The sequence below is a fragment of the Corapipo altera genome, unplaced genomic scaffold (assembly GCF_003945725.1).
Source record: "Corapipo altera isolate COAL_440 unplaced genomic scaffold, ASM394572v1 2b, whole genome shotgun sequence".
Classification (NCBI taxonomy): Eukaryota; Metazoa; Chordata; class Aves; order Passeriformes; family Pipridae; genus Corapipo; species Corapipo altera.
In genome coordinates this window covers 8,201,673-8,214,141 of record NW_020884874.1, presented here as the reverse complement: position 1 = coordinate 8,214,141, position 12,469 = coordinate 8,201,673, and the positions used below count along the sequence as shown (strand labels likewise).

The 12,469-nt window shown below is 39.0% G+C and overlaps 1 protein-coding gene across 1 annotated transcript in view; it reads left to right on the top strand.

The window, feature by feature from the left end:
• Positions 1–12,469, top strand: part of SEC63 (SEC63 homolog, protein translocation regulator) — a 59,695-nt gene that overhangs the window by 689 nt on the left and 46,537 nt on the right. The gene's annotated exons all lie outside the window — the stretch shown is intronic.

The window sequence follows — 12,469 nt, the reverse complement described above, 5'->3', positions numbered from 1 at the left end:
CAGCCATCGAGCGGTGCCCGGGGGCGTCCGAGGGGCCGCCCCCCCCGAGCCCGCCCGGCTCCGCGCCGCTGCTCCTGCAGAGTCATCGCTGCGCCGGGGTCCGGGGCTTTGTTTGGGGCTTGGGTTTTCCTCCCTGCCTTCCCGGAGTGTTTCAGGGCGGGTGACCTAAATTTTAGCCGTGGAGAAGAGAATAAGCTATTGAGTTGAGGCCAGAGAGGAAAAGTTACCGAGCTCTGCTTTTATGTGCCATAAGGTCACAGCGAGTGTGAAAAGATTTAATTTTTTCCCGCTACAAGTCGCGGTTAAATGTCCGAAGGGTTACATTTCTCTTCCACCCTTCGGGGTGATGCTTTGTCTCACCGAGCTGTGTTAGAAAGTTTCTCCTAATAGTTCAGAATTTCATTTCCAAAGTAATTTTCCTCTTTGTCTTTAGTGCATCCCTCTATTCTTGGAAGGAGAAGGTGTTTTGGTATATGGGCTGTGCAGGAACACGTTTTTAACTGCAGTTTTGAGATTAAAAAAGCTGTAGAAATTGTATTTAAAAGCAGGATAGTAAACGCTGAGTAAAACAGGAATGCTTGGTGTGATTCCCATCGCTGAAACCTACAGACCTCTTAAGAACACTTGTGCCTTGAAATCTGTGAAGAATCCCTTTTGCTCCCTGCATCTTTTTACCTTCAGTATCTGGTGGTTTTGATGCCATTTTAAATGGCTTGCTAGGTTCTGCTTAACTTAGTTTTATATGTAAAAGAAATACTCAGCAATGAAATCTTAATCCTGTACTTTCTGTTAGGGAGTAAGACAACAAATGTTTTGGTGCTAAATAATAGCTATTCACAGTCTTGATTGCTGACAGATGTGGCTTCTGACAGGGCTTCTTTGGAGGATTGCTCTCTGTCCTCCAGATACTACTTGTTGTCTGGCTGAGGAGTTAGCTCTTTCTGCTGAAAAGAAAGGTTTCTCTGCCTCATCTTTCTGTGTCCTGACTGTTGCAAGAGGGAGGTGTTACTGTTGAAGATGTTTTGTAATCTTTGGGTTGTATTTAAGGAGCAGGGGATCTGAGAGAGAAGATTACTTCTATAACCTTTCTCCAAAACTCAATATTTTTATTTTATTTTTGTTCTGGTGAAGGGTGGGAGGCAGTGGGGGAGAAAATCGCTCTTTCTCTTGAATAATGCTTTACTTCCTCTGTAGTTCTTAGGAGCTGCTTCTTGGGAAAATGGTTGTGACTTACTTGAGATGCTGTGCAGAATGGTATGGCCAGCAGGGACACTGAGTGATGTTAACTTCAGTTTCAAGGGGCTGACAGAAGCAGGAAAAGCTGTAGAAATGCTGTCAAACTTGGAAACACTTTACTCACCTTACATATTTGATCTTCAGATATCCTTACAGAATGGCAGGAAATGAAAACCTGACTTTGGAATATGGCTATATGGATTTTACTCAGTTTTTAAATAGGCCTGCCATTAAACATTAATAATTTCTTTCCATCTAGCCAGTATCGTCCACAGTATGGAAGGCCTGTTGCATATTGTTCTGCAGTTAGTGCTAGATTCTTACAAGGTTGTATCAAACCATACTTTCCAAAACAAAAGATAAATTTTATTATGCTGTTGGTACAAAAAAAATGAATCAACTAAGTGAAAATTACCAGGCATAGCAATGAATGGTTCTGCCTCATAATTGTCTTAATGGATTTTAAAATGTGAATATGGTCCAATTTTTAGCATATAGATTAATAGTGTGCCCGCAGTCTCCTGAGTGAGTTCTGTTCTGTAGACTGTTTTTAAATGAAGAGTTGAGGTGTTGTGCAGATCAACACTGGGAGCTAATGTTGATCTATTAAGTAAGATCTCACTAAGTAAGTCTGCTAAGTAGTAGAATATTGTGTTGTATGAGTTGTTTAAGTGTATGGCTCTTGGGCAGCTCATTTCCAGCAAAATGCCCTCAGTAGTTTTCTCACAGCTTTTTGTATTAATTCAACCATACCTGTCCTGGCATTTGAACCAGATTTCAAGAATAAATTAAAACCTTGTAATGATGCAAAGTATGGATTGTTTAGCCATGACTTTATGTTTTCAGAGTAATTCACTAGTTTAGAAAAAACAACAAACCAAGACAAAGCCAAACCACACATTTCAGAAGCTGAGAGAAGGCCTATGTCTTGAAGTCTTCCAGCACTGCTAGTTCCCGATTCCTTTAGTGAGCAGGAATATGTGGACGTTGATATGAGATGTTTATTTTTATGCTCATTTGGGGCAGGGTTTCCAACCACAGGGGCACAGTGCTGGGTCAAATTGAATAAGCTCTGCCAAGACCTCTGCTCTCTGTGTGTAGAATAACTAACATTTTTGTTGTGGAACTGTGTTTTGCCCTGCCTATGCTAGAGAACCCAGCCTTTGTGGCCCTGGGTGGACTTGGTGAAGTGCAACTGGACAGGTGAGCTGTTTCAGCTCCAGCTGGAGGAGAGCCTGTAGGCAGTGAAAAGAGCAGGTCAGAGGGAACTTTTGAAGCAGAGCAGATGCCTGTCATCCTTGCTTCAAGACCCTTTTTGCAATGCAAAGCAGAGCATCCAGAAGACACAGACCAGATTCCTTTTTTGGTAAAAACTAGGTTGGAAGATGAGCTTCAGCCACATAGTTTTGTAAGAGCAGACTAGAGCTAGTCTGAAGCAAGAGTGAAATGCTTTTAGCGAGGAAGTCGAGCCTTTGGTGCTTGCAGTTGTCTTCTACAAATGCACTGCCATGGATTACTGGTACGTGATACAGTAGTGCCAGTGGAGGAACAGCAAAAATCTGGGAATTGCTGATGGCCTGTAACATTCTAGGATTTGTTCTGTACTGTAGTTTTGTAGTAAATGCTCATAGAATAAATAAAACCCCCAAAAACTCAGTGTTTGTTTTTGCTATAGTGAAGATTGGAGAGTGAGACTATGTCTATATTGCTTTACTATATGGAGGAAACTCAAAATGTGTTACCTAATGTCAGAGTTTTAGTAGGAGAGCCATTAAGATTTTGCTGTTAGTGCTTCTTTAATAAACTTCTGAAAGGCCTTTTCAGTTCTACTGTTGGGAAGAACAGCATGATTTGTGTCTCAGAAGTCCTGAGTAAAATTTGAGCTTCCTTTATTTCCTGAGTGTCTAAACCTGCCTTCTCCGGGCATTCTGAGAAAGTCCATACAAATTGTTGCTGCAGCTTGCAGTAGGGCTTGGTACTAATATTTGGGAGGGTTTTGCTGTGGTGTGCTAGTCACCCTGTGAACCGTCCTATGATTTCATTACCTCAGCTTTGATAAACCGAACGAGCAGATAATTGACTTTTTAAACTGCATTTTTCCCGATGACTTTACCTCCTCGGTGTTCACTCTAGAGCTAATAAGGCACTTAGAAAAGGTTAATTGTTCAGCGTTGTGTCTTGGGCTGCAGTTTCATAACTGCATCAAGGTAGTAGTGCTCTAACAGAGTAAGTCTTATTTCTCACCCTCCCTTGTGCCAAATAGAGCATCCAAACAGTGTGGGTGACTGGAATAAGCTTGTTTTAGCTGAGATTAATTTTTGGCTTTTTTTTTTTTTTTTTTTCTTCTTTCAGTCTTGCTTTTAATGTGTGTTAGTTTCTGGGTAGGACTTTATGGATGCTTGGGCTGGTGCAGGATGTGACAGTGAGGGAAGAAGATTGATCCTTTCAGTGGTGGTGATGGCTTCAGGTGACGGTGAAACTGCTGTATTGTTTATCCTTGACTGGTATCTTGAGAACATATATGTGTGTATATGCGTTTTATTACTAGAAGAATTTCATACTTTTTCTGGATCACCTCTGTTTTGGGAAAATACTGGTATAAATTTAGCCTAATTACTGCGAGGAAAACTATTACAAGACTGCTTTCAATTTGGAACAAAAAATATGATGGCTAAAAAGTTATTCTGATGCAGATTCACTTCTTAATGAGAAGGTATTTTCTGCAATGGGAATTTTTAAGTTGTCTTTCAAAAACTTAATTGCAAGAGTTGAAGAAAAGATTTTTTTTTTCTCAGCAATTTGTGGTGGAGGAGTGCCCATCAAAGTATCTTCCTATTGTTGGACTTGCTTTGAACCAATTTCAGTGAAGATTTGTGTAGATTAAATGTCAGAATCTAGAAAGGAAATGGAGAGCAAGAGGTGAATGAGTTTAGTTAGATGATTTGCCAGTTGTTGCACAACGCTGATGTGTTTGCTGAACTTTGTGTAGTTTTTGACTTCCACCTGTGCTGCTGAATTGAGACTAATAAAGCTGTGCTGAAACAGGTGGTCGTAGGTTCTGATGTGCTCTGTAGTTAAGTGCATCTATCTGAAAGTTTTTCATTTTATCCATTGTTTTTAGTTTATTTAGGTCTGCATTAAATAAATTATTCTGTTTTAGGGCATTAGGTATTCATAATGTATTACAAAGTTGCTGGAAAGAATAAATGTCTCTGTCCTGAGTCTTTTACAGTAACTTGAACAAAAAGAAGATGTTGAAAATAGTTCAAAACCCCCAAAGAATAACAGCAGTGAATGCAGGGATACTGTTAATAAAAGTTTGCAGTCTCTGATAGAAAAGAGGCTGTAGGAGCTATTCTGCTTGGAACATAGATCTTCCTTCTGCAAGTGTAAGAATAGAAACACCTGCTGTAGAAAAGATAAAAAAAAAAAAAAAGAAAAAAAGATCTGCTGCATTTTTGTGTGTAGGAAAAAGTAATTATATGAAATGGATAAAAGCTGTTCAGTGTACTTTCATTGTAATAGAGATCCATACAGAGTGTGTGTGGGATTTTTTGTTTGTTTGTTTTTAGTTGGTTGTTTATGTTTAGTTTTTTTGGGGTGGTGGGGTGGGTCTTGCTGTTGTTGGGGAGCCTTGGCTATATGTTGTCCTGTTGCTCTTTAATCTTCTTCCCTTGCACTCTCCCCTCTCAAGTGTTTCTGTTTGTGATGTAGTAAAATTTTCTTGAAGAGCACTGGGTCAATACAAAGAAAACCTTTAAAAAATCTGGCTAAAAGATGCTATTCCCTGCTAATCTTTGAAGATGCCATGCCTCTAGGAAGTAGCATAGGCAGTTTGAGAGTTCTGGTTCTAGGCCAGCCTTTTTGCTTTGAGGCTGAGCAGAATGCAGAAATATTTCAAAAATACAGCTTACTAGGTGACCATTAAAAGGGGGACTATAATGTAGTGCTGACACTTAATATTACTTTGTTAAATTTTTACTGTAATGCTGTTCTGAAGCAGTGGGGTTTTTTGCATACTTCTATAGGTAGCCAGTACTTGACACCTGCTTTCAAAACCTTGAGTAGAAGACCTGAGAAAGATCTTCTGTATTAAGAACCCTGTTTTTCTGTATACCTGCCCACTATACTGGATCTCTCTATGTAGTAGTGTAAATATGAAAGTTTCTGTGTAATTTTTTGGTACACTTTTCATCTGTATATCTTGAGGCTGTTTTCAGAGATTTATATTAATCCTCTGCTTTAACTTGGAAGTAGGGGAACAGAGGCTATAAAGTTTATTTGGCTCTCTAAGGACAAACAGTGAGTCTGCAACTTAGATGTGACTCAAGCCAGTGCAGAGAACACAAGCAGTGATTCTTCTGTTTTATCTGTAATGGAATAATGAGCATTTCTACCCCACGGCAGCTGGGGGAGATGCTGCTTCCACTCCTGGTAAAATTCTTCTGTGCTGCTTCTAATCCTCTGGTGTGAGATAAGATTTGTTGGAGTGGGTTAATTGTGATGCCTGTTCTTGGCCACAGCTCACTGAAATCTCATTAACCTTACTCCAAAAGTATTTCACAGTATTTTGGTATTTGGTAATAGAGGATAAAGTACAGGATGCTGGTAAAGGACAGGATAAAACCACGGGATGCCATGCTCATTGCTGCTGTGGTGGATAAGCATGAGTGTGAAAACTTGATATCTGTGAATATAAGCATTCTGTGCCCGTACATGTGTATGCTTATCCTTTCCTGTTAATATAACCTTTCATCATTGTGTCAGGAAGTGGGAGGAGAGTCAGTGAAATGCAGTTATGCATTTAAGAACTGTTCTTACGTACAAATCGAGATTTTTGAGGTACTGAGAGACTGAGTGTACCACGGTTGACTTAAACCATTTTAAGTTCAGAAAAATACAGCTTATTAGGTAACTGTTAGAAGGCAGAATACAATGTAATGGTGATGCTTAACACTATTTTGATAGTTTTTTTACTATATTGTTATTTTGAAGCAGTAGGGGTTTTTTTGAGAAGCATTTGAAGAAGGGGCAAACCTTATGTTACTAGTAATGCCTAGCAATTATCTCTAAAAATATTTTTCAAAACAAAACATTTGGATAGTTATCCAAACTGCTCTGTTATTTGGGGGGAAAAAAACCCCCTGTCATTTCCTGGAGTTTTTTAACTATTGTAATGTTATTATGAGCACTGTAGCTTCCTAGCAGTAAAATAAAATTAATAGCCCTTTGTTAGAGATTAGTTAAATAGTTTCAAGACTGTCCAGAACACTTAACTCTGAAGAGCTTTTTGTGGCAGGTTGAAGACCAAGCTATTACAAGAACTTTACTTTCATTGCATGCACATGAAAATAAAGTAGTTTCTATTTTTAAAAAATTCAACCTTTGTTATGGAAGCTTATGTAAACTGTGTCCTAAGTTTTATTACACGCCTTGTTCAGTTAATATTTGCTGCAAGGGTATCTTCATTACTCACATAGATGATACTAAACTATCAGGATATACAGGCTATGTATTAGAGAATTCAAGTTGGTGCTATCTAACCTGATATATTCAGTAGTAAAGTGTGATGATTCAGTTATGGTCTCATGAGCAGCTAAGCCATTCTTGCAGGGGGAGCAAGAATTTTGAGAGACGAGCAAGGTAAATGGCAAAGAATGGAACTAACAGTGATTCTGTAGGTTTTTTAGTGGTTGATTGGTTTATTTTGTTTTGGTTGGTTGGTTGTCGTGAAGGTTTGGGGTTTTTTTTATTTGTTCTTCAAACTCATGCCTGTGAAGAAGGGTTCAGACCTGCAGCAATTTGAATAAGTATAAACTAGGCTTCTGCTACATCCTTGCACCCTGCAGTGCTACCTTCTCCCACTGTGGGGTTTGTAGGCCTTTCCCTCAGTTATTAGCCAGGACCAGACATCCACGTTTCCATTTCATGGTGAGGGGGGTCATGCTGGCTAGAACATACTAAGAACAGGGAGAGGCCCAAAATAGGTACTTAATTTCTTTTCTGAGCAAAAAGATTAGAGTCTGCACCAGTTTTTAAATAATTGTGCAATTAAGAAGATTGAGGAGGTGTTTTCAGATTTTCACTTAGTATTTCCCTTTTACAGAAAATTGCTTATGAGCATTTTAAATTCAGAAGATTCCTTTATCTTGGTTCGCTGGATAAACTATTTGAAACTAGAATATTTGCAAGGATTGTGGCTTCTGCAGAGGCTTACCAATAAAGTTTCAAATACCCTTTTTTCTTTAGAAACAAAAGCATGGATATACTGGGTCAGGTCAGGTGTCTTTTTTTATGTGGTATTACAGAAGTGTATACCTTAAGGAAGGAATAACAGGACAAGCATAAACGCTGCTTCCTTTGCACATTCTCCTTGTTTCCAGTGGTTTTCAGTTCAGCAACTCTTTTATTATAGCATCTGTACCATCCTATGGTAAGGAGGTCACCAGCTTGGCTGCCCACACTGCAAATAATCAGCTTTGTTTTGCACCATCTTCTGATGTTACTTGATGATCCTTATTTCCTCTACTGGAAGAGGCAGTAAACATTCAGTTCTGTCTGTCCTGGCTGTCACTTAGGTTTTTTACAGCCTTCCATTACCTCTCCTTGCACTTGACTCTCTCCCAGCTGGAAGATTTGTTGCTTATATTCTGGACGTAAATCTTCTCATATATTTGATGACCCTCGTTCACCTTAATCAAATGTTTTCTAGTTGCCCTTCTTTGAGAGGTGGGGACTAGGACAGTACATCATACTCGAGGTATGTACAACCTCAAGCTTGTACATGGCACAAACTTCTGTGGTGGAGTAATGTTCCCCTCCTTTCCTCATAGGCACGCTCTAAACATTTGCTTTGATTTTTATAACTAATAAGCATTCAGCTGAGGTTTGTACAGAGCAGTTTTTCACAACACCAAGACTGCATTCCTGAGAGATAATGGTCAGCCTCAAGCTCATCATAGTACATATTAGATTAGCATAGTTCCCATTGCTCTTCACATTTTCATACCCCGAATTTCGTGCACCATTCTGTAGTCTACTTGCTTGATCTTTACAATTTTTCAGGATGCCCTTGTCTTTGTTACCCAGAATAAGTTAAAATCATCCAGAAGCCTTATTTTACTGCTCACCCTTTTACTCAGGTTACTTATTCGTGAAATATGAGTGTTGTAGTTCCAGTTCCTACAGAGCTCCTGGTGATATCCTTCTCCTGTGAGAATGGGCCATTCACTCTCTCTTCTAGTCACATATTTATTTTTGCAATAGTTAGATTGTTGTCCTGAAAGACTTCTAAGAGGAACCTTTCAAAAGCCTTTTGGAAACCACAGACTATATCAGTAGTATCTCCTCTTCCATATGTTTACTTCCTTTAGAGGACTTTACCTTCACAAAAGCCCCACTGATGATAAGTGGATGTATGCTACTTATCCCTGTGTCCGCTAATTTGATCCTTTATTATAGTTCCTTCGAGGTGTGCATCAGAACAACACTGAACACAGGTTCAGTGACTGGTGATATGCTAAGTGACTTTTGTCTACATTTGGTTTGGATTGAACGAATTCTTGTTTCCTACCACACTAAACTGATAAAATCAAGCTAATAATTAAGAATGTGTATTCTTGGAGCCCAGTATGTTATGTTGTTGATTTCATCTGAAACTGGTAACCTTAACTCACATGAGTGTCATTCCATATTAAAATGGCCAGTTTTCTGATTCCTCTCAGATTCTCTTAAAGTTTTACAGTACACCTGTAGGTCCAGCCCTACTATAAATGTGGTAATTTAGGTGATGTAGCTTAAAATTTAGTACAGTTATTCCCACTGATGGTTTTGTCAGTACAAATAAGACAGTATACTAATAGGAAGGACAAGGTTTGGAAATGGCTTGATTAGGAGTAGTGCAATGTGAAACTGTGCCCTGAGACCAGCAAGGCTGACTGTAAACAGAAAGTTTGAGTAAGTAAACTCTGAAAAGAAGTCAACTTGCAAGATGTTGAATCATCTTATGTTGCTGTTTATTAAAATTTTTAGGAACAAATGCTATCTTTTAGTTGACACCTCTGTGTCGAACTGTGTGAATGAAAAGTTAGGTTACTTTTTGTCCCTCTTAAGCTTAATGTAGTTGCTGCAAAACATGCTCTGGAAAGAGCAACCATGCTATTAAAGTCTTTCACAGGAGTTTTTGTAGTTTATGGACTGCTTGGAGCTTTAATGTGACTCAAAACACATGCTATTTTTTTGTTATTTCTGTGGATATTTGCTAGACAGAAAAAATCTCTTTGAAAACAACTAGGGTCAGATTATTCAGCTGTAAATGTTGTAGTGAAGAGGCTAACTTGGACATGACCTCTTTATAGCTAAACTCAAGGTAGTGATGACAATTCTTACAATAATAGATGTTAAAGTTAGAAGGCATCTATTAGATCATTTCATTCTTCACTGCTATGGTCAGTACAAAGTCCTGAAACACGCTTTTTTTTTTTTTCTTTTTTTTTTTTTTTAAATCCTAATGAAAACACTAGTGGTCATTTAAAGGCTTCTGGATTTAAGCAAATGCATTTTAGAACATTTTAAAATCAGTTTAATTTGCTTCATGCCTCTTTAATTTGGAGTTTTGCAAGTCAATCCTATTATAATAAGGTTTGAAATTACTTAGTACTTCAGAGGAGTTGCTGACTTTGTGAGTTTACTGTGAGTTTGGATTTTGCCTTTTAGTTGCTGGCAAAGATGGGTTACTGCTTTAAAACATCGTTATCAGTGTTTATTAGTAGCTTTTTTGTAGAGTTTTTTCCTAACACTGTGATTTTTAAATTGTTCTCAGTTACTATACTGTATCCATGTGGAGTCTTATTTTATAATAATTATCAAGGAAAATGTCAATAGAGTTAAGCAGAAATGGCCTAGTAAGGCAGTAGGGTAGCCTTTTCATACTTGTATTCACCAGCTGTTATCTGAGAATCGGTTCAGTGTTTAATTTCTGTAATTGTTGAAGCAGGAAAAAGCCCAAGACCTCAGATTTTGTATATGTATACATACATGTAGCTGTTGAAAAGTAAATGGGAAGAACGTATTTAGTGCACAGTTCAGAGGATTAGAACTGTAGAACCCTGAATAAAAAACAGCAAACCCAGAGAAAGAGCGTTTCAACTGAGCCTGTTGCCCTCAGTTTTAACAGAACGGATTTCATGTTTAGAGCTGCAGTACCCTTGGATTGTAGCCTTTACTCAAGACTTGCATGCTGTGTGTATTACTTGCATCTCTTGATGCTTTCCACAGGTACAAGTTTTCCATTCGATTGTAGAGAGAGGATGACATGCTGCAAATAATTTTTGTGAAAAATCTGTTTTGAAGTGATCTTGGCATTTCCTAGGGCTGCAGAACTGTGTCACTCTGTGTTCCTTGCTGAAAGAAGTAATTTTCTTTCGAAACCAAACAGCATTCTCCTTTAGATGAATCGTCTGCATCTGGTGGGCAGAATGTTTCATGTGCACCTCTTCCTTCCTGTTTCTCTTCCTCACAAAGTCCATGGGAGCTGTATTTTAGACTTTCTGCCTTTGCTTTTCTTGGTAGCCTGAAGGTAGAAAGGACACAGGAGGCTAGGATGTACTTCTGTTCTTTCCTGCTGTTTGAGGTAGAATGATGGAAAACCGGTGGCTTCCATGTATTCTGGGTATTAGTTTTTTTGGTAGCTTTTAGCTGTCCTACAAATTGACTATGATATTTTTAAACTTTTATATGCTTTAGTTATAAGTACTGATGAGAATAGCCTTATTTGTGGTATTTTTTTCCCCGAAGCTGACCTGTGTTGCAGCTAGAACAAGATTCTGGAGATTAAAACTTTTCTGTACAATTCTGCGTGTACCTCTTTCCGTTCTATCACTTCTAGAATTTCCCATTTCCAATGAGTGTGTAATTCTTCTTTCTTTCCTCAGGAGAATGAAAAAGAATCTTCCTTAGGTTTTCTTTTGGATTGCTTCTTGGGACCTTCAGAACCTGGAGTTAGGTCTAGGTAGGAATCATTTGTCACGCGTACCTAAGGATTAAGTGTATCCTCCTGTTTCTTTGGAAACAAATATATAAGATAGGTGAACTTCAAACTTAAAAGTCAGACATGGCTCAGTTATAGACACAATCTATGGAAACAGCTGGATGAAAAGCTGGACATGAGCCAGCAGTGTGTGCTTGCAGCCCAGAGAGCCAACTGCATCCTGGGCTGCCTCAAGAGAAGCGAGGCCAGCAGGTTGAGGGAGGTTGTTCTGCCCCTCAGCTCTGATCTTGTGAAACCTATGTCCAGGTCTGGGGTCCTCAGTACAACAAAGACAGGGACTTGTTGGAAGAAGTCCAGAGGAGGGGCGTGAAGATGACCAGAGGGCTGGAGCACCTCCACTATGAAGACAGTCTGAGAGAACTGAAGTTGTTCAGCCTGGAGAAGAAAAGGCTCTGAACAGACCTTATTGTGGCTTTTCAGTACTTAAAGAGGACTTATAAAAAGAGAAAGAGTGACTTTTTATGCAGATGGATACTTATAGGATGATGTATCTGTGTGTTTTTAAAACAAGGAGACACTTAGATTAGATGTTAGGAAGAAATTCTTTGCTGTGAGGGTGGCAAAGTACTGAAGGAGGTTGCCCTAAAGAAAGTTGTGGATGCCCTGTCCCTGGCAGTGTTCGAGGCCAGATTGCACAGGGCTTTGAGCAACCTGGTCTAGTGAGTGGCATCCCTGCCCAGGATAGGGGGTTTTGGACTAGGTGATCTTTAAGGTCCCTTCCAACCCAACCATTCTATGGTGCTTTCTGAATAAATGAAAGAGATGGTACACAGATTTTCTTTTGTATCAGTACTAGTTGTATTTCTCGAGAACTTGAAAAGTATGTTAAGATGTAGTTTTGGCTGGATATTTGCATACATTTGTTAAGATATTATACATAGGTACTTGTGAGAACCCCTGTGAGTCAAAATTGTATTGGCAAAAATCTGCTTGTATATCTCAGGAACCTTGGATGATCCAGAACAATTTGGAGGGAAATCAAGCATGGGATGCTTCCCCAGATTATTTACAGAAATGAACTGCGTCAGCATCATCCTCTGAGAGGGTGCTTTAACAATATCTTGATGCAATGATTATTGTTAGTGAGATTAACTCAAAAGCCCAGGGATGTATTATGCCTTTGCTTTTCAAGGCTGTTTAATACCTATTTTAAAAACGTAGGAGAGATTCACTGTTGTTAAGGGT